Source organism: Ipomoea nil, unplaced genomic scaffold (assembly GCF_001879475.1).
Source record: "Ipomoea nil cultivar Tokyo-kokei standard unplaced genomic scaffold, Asagao_1.1 scaffold3087, whole genome shotgun sequence".
Lineage (NCBI taxonomy): Eukaryota > Viridiplantae > Streptophyta > Magnoliopsida > Solanales > Convolvulaceae > Ipomoea > Ipomoea nil.
This window is the reverse complement of record NW_017619515.1, coordinates 2,104,001-2,115,059: the sequence shown is the minus strand read 5'-3', so window position 1 is coordinate 2,115,059 and position 11,059 is coordinate 2,104,001. Positions and strand designations below refer to the sequence as shown.

At 33.4% G+C, this 11,059-nt stretch overlaps 1 long non-coding RNA gene across 1 annotated transcript; it reads right to left on the bottom strand.

Moving 5' to 3' along the window:
• Positions 1-822: 822 nt before the first annotated feature.
• Positions 823-10,626, bottom strand: LOC109166375. Its single transcript, XR_002051645.1, has 2 exons — positions 10,466-10,626; positions 823-1,021 (listed from the first exon to the last, which is right to left on the bottom strand). It is a non-coding gene; the product is annotated as an uncharacterized LOC109166375 (long non-coding RNA).
• Positions 10,627-11,059: the final 433 nt, after the last annotated feature.

Here is an 11,059-nt window from a genome sequence, read left to right as displayed (position 1 = left end):
TTTTTTTTTTTTTTGAAATTTTCCACCCCAGTGATTGGTAGTTAATTTTTCTTTAAAAAAAAACCTCATGTTAAAAAATGTACATAATGTTATACTAGAATACACATAATTGTATACATGAATGTACATAATTATATAACAAAATATACATACTCTTTTTTAAAAGATAATACACATAATCTAACATAATACATAATAAACATAATCTTTTAACATAATACACATCAACTCTTAACATAATACACAAAAATTCACTAATTCGGATGTACATAATTGTATAAAAAGAATGTACAGAATTGTATAAAAAATATACATAATTGTATAAACAAATATACATAATTGTATGAACAAATATATATAATCACAGCAACTTCCTTCCGCGCCTCCCAAAACAACGTCGTTTTGGGAGGCGCGCGGCTCACAGTACTATGTGCGCCGTGATGTAGGGTATAACGATTGGTTCTCCGGCTATGTAATCAAAGTCGAGGCCCAATTGCCCAAATAAAAGCAAGAAAGCCCAAGCTATGTAATCAAAGTCAAGGCCCAATTTCCCAAATAAAAGCTTGAAAGCCCAATATACATTTTTGTATTAATGTGAAAATTTTATATAATGTCGACCCAACATTGCGGGGAAGTTGATAAGCAAGCTATAATGTGGGAGAATTGTATATGTATTGTGCTAAAGAGTCAAAGCCAAATTTTGTAGGCATGGCACGAATGGTGAGTCGAATCTTATTAATTTTATAATGGTGAAGATAACACTAAAAAATAAACTCGTGGATCAAATATAGTAATATTATTATATTCAGAAAATAAAAAAAATGACAATAAGTCTTCAAAATGTTATTATTAGTAATAATCTTATAGAAAGTTCAGCAATAATTCAATCGTGAATTATTTTATATAAAAGAATAACAAATAGTTCAACTAAAAGAGAACATGGTGCACGTATGCAGCAATGCCTTGTGAGAATCACTCTTGAATGGAGTCTGACCAAGACTCGATCCGAATCAATCTCAATCTACAAAATACAAATATTAATAAAAAAAAAATAGAATATAGACAAACCTGGATAAGATGGTGAAAATAGATCTACAGGGGCGACCTGAGAACACATGATGCATTATTTATAAGAAAACTACATGTGTTCTCATGCCAACCCTGTTGAACCATTCCACCTTTAATCAAATGCTTTTTCTCAAATCACGGTAGACAATGATAACAGACAACCTCGATCGAGTTGATTAAGTTGATTGATTTAATCAACGACAAAGTTACAAATTTGAATTCGATTCTAAACTTACAATGAATTGAATATGATTCCAGACTCTCCGTCTAGTATATATATATATAAAAATACAAGACAGGCAAAAGGATAATGGGTAACAATGTGCAGTACCATGTTAGTACATAGGCTATGTACAACGTGGGTTGTGATTCGTGAAGAAGTACAAGATTGTACATGTGTACTCCCTCTCATGATATCCCTTCTGTTTGTACTACAATTGGGTGATTTTTTTTTTTTGAAAATCAACTACAATTGGGTGAGATAGACAGTAAGATTATGACTGGGTAATATTCCTTCTGGAGTTCTGGGTCAAGAATATGAACAAGTACCCACTATGGCACTATCCAAAAGTTTTACCTTTCCTAAAATACAATTCTTCAATCCACCAAACATTATATTCTTCCCTATTCTGTGTTCTCATATATATCTCCGATCCGTCATCGCCAATGATGACCTAGTTTACGATATTTTGATATGGAACTCATCCATTAAGAAAAGTTAAAGTCTTACCCTTTATTACCTTCACAAACAAACTATCTAACGGTACTGAATTTAGATTTGAAATTTTGACAACGTACATTACTTGGAAGTTGGAAATAGTTAAAGTATTACCCTCTAATAAATACTCTAATAAATAAAAAATTATCGGTTTTATTCGATCCCTATATTCAACAAATGTATCAATTATTACTATTTCTTTGTTATAAATATTTCAATTAGTGGCCATTAATCTTGAGACTCTTCATTTGTCTTCTACTTAATATCTTGTTTATGATAAGTATGTGAAAGGTTGTAATAGTCCCTATAAATTGAGGGTGAAGGCTTAATGAAAAGATGGTCTTATGAAATTGTGTTATTCATCTCCCTTTTACTTATCTATTCTATATACTCATATACATACAATCACGAAGCAGTACCGTGCAAACATCACGCGAGAACTGAGCTAGTTGATAGGCAGAATTACAACATGTTATCAGCACGATTACTATATATGCTGCATTAATAGATATAAAATTGCATATGTGCGTGAGTCATTTGTATATATGTATGCAAAGTTTGGAATATGAATTTTCAATCTTTGTTTTTGTGCAATACACGTATGTTCTGTAACTTTGGAGTTTGAATGACATCCACTATCTTAATCATGTATGCAAGTGAATGCAATATTATGTAATTTATGCATGCAGCATATATTTCTGTGACAGGTTGATGTGCAAGTAAATTGGAGATTAAAATTTTCTTGGTGGCATGATTAAAATAAGAGTGGTTATTTTTTTTGATAATTGTATCACAGATTGTTCAAAATGAGTAATCACTAAAGAGCATTTATCGGTTTGCCTTTGATGATACCAATTATTTGATATAGGCCATATCTTAAATCTTGAACATAGCATTGCCCAGAAGGCAACAAGTCATAGCACAAATTAGAAATAACAGCACTAGGGTGGTTTCCCCAATGTAAAATTGATTTTGTATTGTTTTAAAAGTTAATTTATGGTGCTAATTTGCTATGGAAATTATTTCACATCAGTCTTGGGCATTAGAATAAATCTTAAATCTAAGTATTTAAACAAAATGATAGTGTCTAAGTTTTAATATAGTTTTACCTAGAAGGTAAATCAAGAGCATTAATTTTATCAGTCACCCGCTATCTTGCCCCAAGCCATTGATTATAGAAATTTGATCTAAAAGGATTTATAGACCCTAAGTCAATCCCTGAAGGATATTTGGTGTACGCGGGTCTCATTGTCATCTATGATGGTCATATTGTACTCCAGTAGTAGTACATGACAAAATTATGCTAAGTGTTTGGTCATTATTGGGCTATTTTTTTTAATAAGGTTTGGAAGACCATGAATGTGGATTGATCTTTAAAGTGACTAATAACTTATGAATGAAGTTTGCAACTTCTATTTCTAATGCTATATGCTACTCTCCGAAAGTCAAAATTGACTCACATCATGTTGGTTTGTCTGAAGCAAACAAGTTGTGATTTTTTTTTATACACATAGTAATCACTGCCTGGAAATTCTGACCGGCGCAGTTTGAAAATTAAATTGGTGAAAATACTTCTTGAACTCCTTTTGACATGGAATTTTTTTATCTGGAAAACCTAGACTCATGGTATTTGATGTCTGTAAAAAGATTTTGTTAAAAATATGCTTTGGTGATTCCAGAAAAATTAAAGTTTTGGCAATGTGCTGTCAATTATTTTTCTACCTGGAGCAATGTTGGGAAAAATTTCGGGAAAAATACTTTTAGACCTTGGATTGGCATGAAAATTTTTGTGTACGTTCTTGACTTGATGAACTACATATCTGCAAAATTTTGTGCCAAAATGTGTTACCATTTTTTCCCAGAAAATTCTGAAATTCAGATTTTCTTGTTGGGGACATCAGTTTTATATGCTATTATGGTCTGACCTACTGCATATCATAATTATTCCCCCTAGAACCTAGTACGTGGTATAAAACCAAACATTTCCCATCTGCGTTTTATTCATAGTGTGCAGTCTTTTTCCTATATCACCACCATAGCATACCTTTTGTGGGCATGTATATGTTGATTATAAGCCTCCGTCTATTATTTAAATCATTAGAGCCCATGATATGTACCAATATATAAATAGGTACGCTGACTGCACAGTTTATGAAGATCATTTCACGGCATTAGGGGGAGATAAGATCTCAAATTTAATAGAATGTCGAGAAATTCTATGGATGTTTGATCTTCAATATTTTAATCCACGTACTAGGTAGACTGAACTAGAAGTTCATAAGAAGTAAACGGAACTGGAAGTTCAGAAGATAACTAATCTGCCAATATATATACTGATAAAAGGAGTGACTAGGTCCCATGTATCTTCCCGAACTTGGACCGTATGTATTTACCAATGCTCCTTGACGCTAGAAGTGTGGAGACATGTTGGTATAAAAGACTTCGCGGAAAGCTAAAGCTATTAGAAAATTTTGTCACACTTGAAATCGCTTAAAGAAGTATGTCCTGCAGATATTCATCCAGAAGACATTCGTCCAGAAGGCGAAAAACCCCAGTAAAATTATAGGTGCACCCAAAATCATAATACTGGGGATGCGGAACGACCAGATAAAAATATCTTTGAGAAATGGCTAGAGTCTGGTTGAATTAGAAATTGCCATTTATTTTATATATATGGGAGGAATTTATGAAAAATGTTATAGTTGTCGACAACAGAATTGCCTTTACAAATTGCTCTCATTATATGAGAATCTGGATCTAGAGCTAGGCACCAGTTGTGCCTTGGTATTTTTTTATGTATAAAGGAGCAATTAAGGCATATACAGCTCAACTCGCTAAAATTGTATTCTCTTTATAACATGTACACCATTTAATGTTAACCCTGAAGGTTACAAATGGGTGTTTGTACAAAAGAGAAATACAAATAATCTGGTGGTATGATATAAAGCGAGACTGGTAGCTTAAGGGTTTACGCAGAGATCCTAAATTGATTTTGATCAAATGTTCTCTCCCATAACAGATGGCATTACGTTCCGCTAATTAACATCATTGGCAGTGAATTATAAATTTATATATGCAGTTGATGAGTGTCATGACCGCAAACTTACTAGTCATTAGACGCTAATATTTATTTGTAAATCCGTGATGGATTCAACACTTTTGGAATGTGGAAAGTGAAAATCGCAACGTGTATCATTAAATTACAAAAGTCTTTGTAAGAATTGAATATTATTAACTGAGTGTTTTTCCTCCTGAAGAAGGAATGCATATTGAATGATTGAGTTGACTGTGTATTTTTCCTCCCGAAGAAGGAATATGCAAATATGTACCATTATGTGTTCGTTAAAGAATTTCTAATGGAGTTATTTGTTTATTATCATAGTCGATATTGATGGTTTAAATATCATTGAAGCACATAGAGAGCTTGGTGATATCAGTTCATGCCGAAAGACGGAGTTTTGAAATAAAAGACTTGGAAACCCAAGTATTGTCTCGACCTGAAGATCGAGCTTCTCCTTTGAAGAAGTTTTATACACCAGTTAGCCTATTTGAAAAATGTCTTGAAGATGTTTTATATAGATAAGTATCATTTACTTATTACACTAACAGTTGTCCAATAATCTCTTGTAGTAGAATAAGTGACCATTTAGACTCGAAGATGCTAATGAGGATATTTTGGGACTAGAAGTCCATTACTTCGTTGTTATTGGAGCACTATTATTGAACTAGAAGTTCCATAATCGCATCAGGCCTGATATTGAATTTGCGATGAAATTGCTAGCAACATTTAGTGTTCCCCCTACAATGAAAATTGGAAATGGTATTTAACATATCCGATCCTCCAGCACTTTCGAGGTACAAAGTTTTTGATATTTATGTGAGAACCCATATGTGGTTTTGATGGGCTACTTGGGCACTGGTTCTTTTATTTGATCCCTATGATGCCAAGTCCAAAACTGGTTATGTTATATTTTTACCCCCAATGTCCCATATGAGGACAAATAAGATTGTGTTGCACAAGCAAGTAATAGTTTTGTTAAGGGGAACCTTACAAAACATGTTGCACCTAAGTCCTTCTACACACATGAACTCTAGAAGAGTTGTAAAATTCTTGTTGAGAATGTTTTCCCCACTGAACAATCTTGTAAATATGTTCACTAAGTCTCTACCTACATCCACTTTTGAGTAATATGTTCATAAAATTGGGATGCGTGGACTTAGAAAATTGTTATCTTCAGGGGGAGCGACAACCCCTAACTGCACTGGAATAGACAATCTAGAAGGCTTTTGAAATCCTGAAGATTATGCTCCAAAAGCATATGGTTGTACTCTTTTTCCCTTAGCTAAGTTTTTTCCCACAGGGTTTTCTTAGGCTAAGGTTTTTAATGAGGCAATCGATGTTGGTGCACTTGAGTGGATAGTCCTGAAGACCTTTGAAATCTTGAAGATTATGCTCGGAAGACTTATGGTTGTACTCTTTTCCTTAGCTAAGTTTTTTCCCACTGGGTTTTCTTAGGCTAAGGTTTTTAATGAGGCAACCGGTGCAACACAATGGTTTAATATACTTCGTGTACTCTTTTCCTCGTCTAGTTTTTCCCACTGGGTTTTCTAGCGAGGTTTTTAACGAGGCATGAGTATAGTTATTTAATGGCCAAGGGGGAGTGTTATAAATATTTCAATTAGTGGTCATTAATCTTGAGACTCTTCATTTGCCTTCTACTTAATATCTTGTTTATGATAAGTATGTGAAATGTTGTAATAGTCCATATAAATTGAGGGTGAAACTTAATGAAAAGATGGTATTATGAAATTGTGTTCTATACATTGTGTTCTTCATCTCCCTTTTACTTATCTATTCTATATACTCATATACATACAATCACGAAGCAGTACCGTGCAAACATCACGCGAGAACTGAACTAGTTGATAGCCAGAATTACAACATTCTTAAATTTGTTACTCAATTTTTAATTTCTACAAAATCAATCATCTTACTACCAAAAAAAAAAAAAAAAAAAAAAAAAAAAAAAAACATGCTTAAATGAAAGTATCAATTAAACTTCCATTTAGTGTAGTACACCTTACAACATCTCCAATTACAACGGCACAACAGAAGGGCTTTGAACCGAGCATGACTAAAATGCCAAAGAAATAGGTTGGTGCAAGAGACAAGAATACATCCATTTACATATGTATGCAAGAATAACAAATAAAGCAAAAACACGGAACTTGTTACTCTCATTTTCTTTTTTTGAGTACTACTGATTCTATTACAATGTAGTATCTGTTCATACAGGCTTTCTCAACCTACTGAAGCACAAAGAATCAATACCCCACACCGGGATTCAAACATGGATAAATTCGGCCCACATGGATAACTCAGTTGGTTGGTTCTTAGGTTAGTACTGCGGTAGACTGTAGGCAAGGACTCAGGATTGAACCTGACCGCCGTAGAATAGGAGCTACACACAATTGGTTTTTAAGCGGTAGATTGTGGGCAAGAAGCTTTTAGTCTTTTACCACCGCAATATGGGAGTTACACTTAATGTAGCTAAGTGCCTAAGTCAACATGTTACTCTTCTACTATTCTATTCGGCCGAGATGTACGGGTGCGAAAATTTTGCCTTTCATGAGTAAAAATCAAATTATAGGCCACTAAATCACGATTATTTACCCTGTCCGGGGTATGGGTCCTTGGGGCAACAAAATTTTCCTTTTTGTGGGCAAGACCGCAAGAATTCATAAATTCACCCATAAGTAGATAAGCTTCATTTTACCAAGAAAAAGCCCCGTTATGCCATGGAACCGTGTTCACCATTCATAGTGAACACGGTTCCAACGGTGTTAGTACACCGTTATCTTTTTTTTTTTCTTAATTAATTGCGTGACTTTTCTTCTTCATTTTCACATTTTGAGGTTTCACTTTAATTTGAGGTGAACAAAGATTTCGGACATTCATAAATTATGAATTCATGCCTGCACATTCACTTTGGAACCATGCCTACACATTCCCGTCCGAAATCACAGACATTCATAAATTATGAATCCATGCCTGCACATTCACTTTGGAACCATGCCTACACATTCACTTTGGAACCATGAGATTATGAATTTTCTGTTATAAGATTATGAATTTTCTGTTATAAGATTATGAATTTTCAGCTATGAGATTATAAATTTTCTGTTATGCGATTATGAATTTTCTGTTATGAGATTATGAATTTTCATTACATTCATAATTTCGGACATTCATAAATTATGAATTCATGCCTACACATTCACTTTGGAACCATGCCTACACATTCCCATCCGAAATCACGGACATTCATAAATTATGAATCCATGCCTGCACATTCACTTTGGAACCATGCCTACATACACATTCACTTTGGAACCATGAGATTATGAATTTTCTGTTATAAGATTATGAATTTTCTGTTATGAGATTATGAATTTTCAGTTATGAGATTATAATTTTCTGTTATGCGATTATGAATTTTCTGTTATGAGATTATGAATTTTCATTACATTCATAATCTCATAACAGAAAATTCATAATTGGATCAAACGCGCGCCGTTAACTCCACATCCGGGAATTTTTATTTTTTTTTTTGCCTAAAAACGACGTCGTTTAGCCTTGTGTTCACCATACACGGTGAACACGTTTCCATGGCATAATTTGCCAGAAAAATCAATACCTTTTTCTTGTGTAATCAAAGTCAAGGCCCAAATAAAAGCTTGAAGCCCAATATATACAATAGACTAGTATACATTTTTCAATTGTTCAAAATTGTATAGTAGAATACACATATAATCAATCGTTATACCTGCACTACAGCACACAACTCGCACATAGTACTGTGCGCCGCGCGCCTCTCAAAACGACGTCGTTTTGGTAAGTTATGTAGGGAGTTGACGTGATTATGTGTATTTGTTTATACAATTATGTGTATTTTTTTTATACAATTATGTGTATTTGTTTATACAATTATGTACATTTTTTTTACAATTATGTGCATCCAAAACAGGAAATTTATGTGTATTATGTTAAGAGTTTATGTGTATTATGTTAAAGTTTATGTATTATGTTAGATTATGTGTATTATCTTTTTTTTTTTTTAAAATATGTGTATTTTGTTACGCAATTATGTACATTCATGTATACAATTATGTGTATTCTAATATAAAATTATGTACATTTTTTAACATTAGATTTTTTTTTAAAGAAAATTAACCGCCAACACAGACAGGATAACGAAATTTCAAAAAAAAACAAAACTGAAACGACGTCATTTTGCATCAGGGCGCACAATGCAATGCGGGCCCTGGTGCACGATATAAAACATAATACACATAAGCACACAAAAATAAAACTGTAACGGGATTAGACGGATGGAGCGGTGCCCGTCGCACCATCGCGTCAACTTTCTAGGGTGCACAATGCATTGCGCACCCTGGTGCACAATATTTTTTTTTTGAATGCTACTGACTCTATTACATTGTAGTATTTGTTCAAACATACTTTCTCAACCTAATGAAGCACAAAGAGTCAACAACGCCTCCACTGAAGCTCGATCTCATGACCTCCCACATGGGAGAGATCACTACATGTCATCTGAGCACAATATGTTTGACCCTTGGTGCACGATATAATTTGCCTACATTTTTACGACAATAATAATGTACTTTTAAAAATTGTATATTACGTATACAAATAATGTACATTCAATAAATAAATAATGTACTTTTAATATATTAAAAATGTATTTTTTTTATTATAATCGACACAACATTATGTGAACCATAATTCACACAATAATTTGCGACATTTTTGCTTTAATGTGAAAATTTTACTCCGTATATTATATCGACCCAACATTTTGGGGAAGTTGATAAGCAAGTTTTAAGGTGGGAAGATTGTATACGCGTCATGTTAAAGAGTCAAAGTCAAATTTTGTAGGCATGGCACAAATGGTTATCCGAATTTTTATTTTTTTTGAAAATCTTATTAGTTTTAAGTTTTATAATGGCGAAGATGTCAGCAAAAGATAAACTTGAGGGCCAACGTGATAATATTATAATATTCGAAAAATAAAAAATGACAATAGGTCTTCAATATTTATTATGAGTAATCTTCAAGAATGTTCAGCAATAATTTAATCGCAAATATTATTTAAAAAAAATTACAAATAGTTCAACTAAAAGAGAACATGGTGTATGCAATAACGCCTTGTGAGAGTTATTCTTGAATGGAGTTTGACCGAAATTCGACTGGAACAATCCCAATCTACAAAATACAAATATCAGTATAATATAGAAAATATGAAATATGTACAAATCTGTATGATGAATAGGATGATGGAAAATGGATCTACAGGGGCGACCTGAGAACACATGATGCATTATTTTTTTTTTAAAAAAAAAATCACATGTGCTCTCATGCCGACCCTATTGAACCATTCCACCTGTATTCAAATGCTCTTCCCTCAAATCAAAGTAGACAATGAGTAAGGGCAACGCCAACCGAATTGATTGTGTCGTTTACTCAGTAATCGTAAAACACCAAAGTTTAACTGTGAGATTTTTCTGTAAATCAAAGATAGATAATGAGTATGTTTTCAGACTTCCAAATAGTGTATATATATAAGTAAGATGATAATGGGTAACAATGTGCAGTACCTATGTTAGTACATGGGCTATGCACAAGATGAGTAGTGAAGAAGTACAAGATTGTACATGTGTACTCCCACTCATGGTTTTCCCTTGTGTTTGTACTACAATTGGGTGAGATAAGACTAATTACGGTTACGGAGCATTAGACAGAAGACAGCAAGATTATGACTGGGAGTTTTGGGTCTAGAATATGAATAAGTATCCAACAAAGCTTTACCTTTTCTAAAATCAGGCCCAAGAAGTTGCTAAGAATGGTCAAGATCCATCAACACCTTTTTGAGCCCAACATATAGTTGAACAATCGTTATGCACTGGACCCGTGTACATCGCAAATTATGCCGTGCAACCGAATGCACCTTGCAAGGTGCATACGGTTGCAAAACGGCGCCGTTTTGGTTAAAAAAAACGCGCGTCTCACTTAAAGAAAAAATCAGGTTCGATTTCCGGCAATAGCATTTTTATATATCCAGAAATTAATAACTATATGACCACAATTTCATAATTATATATCCACAATTTCATAACTATATATCCACAGTGAATGAATGAAGTAAAAATCAACAATGAATGAATGAATGAAGTAAAAATCCACAATGAATG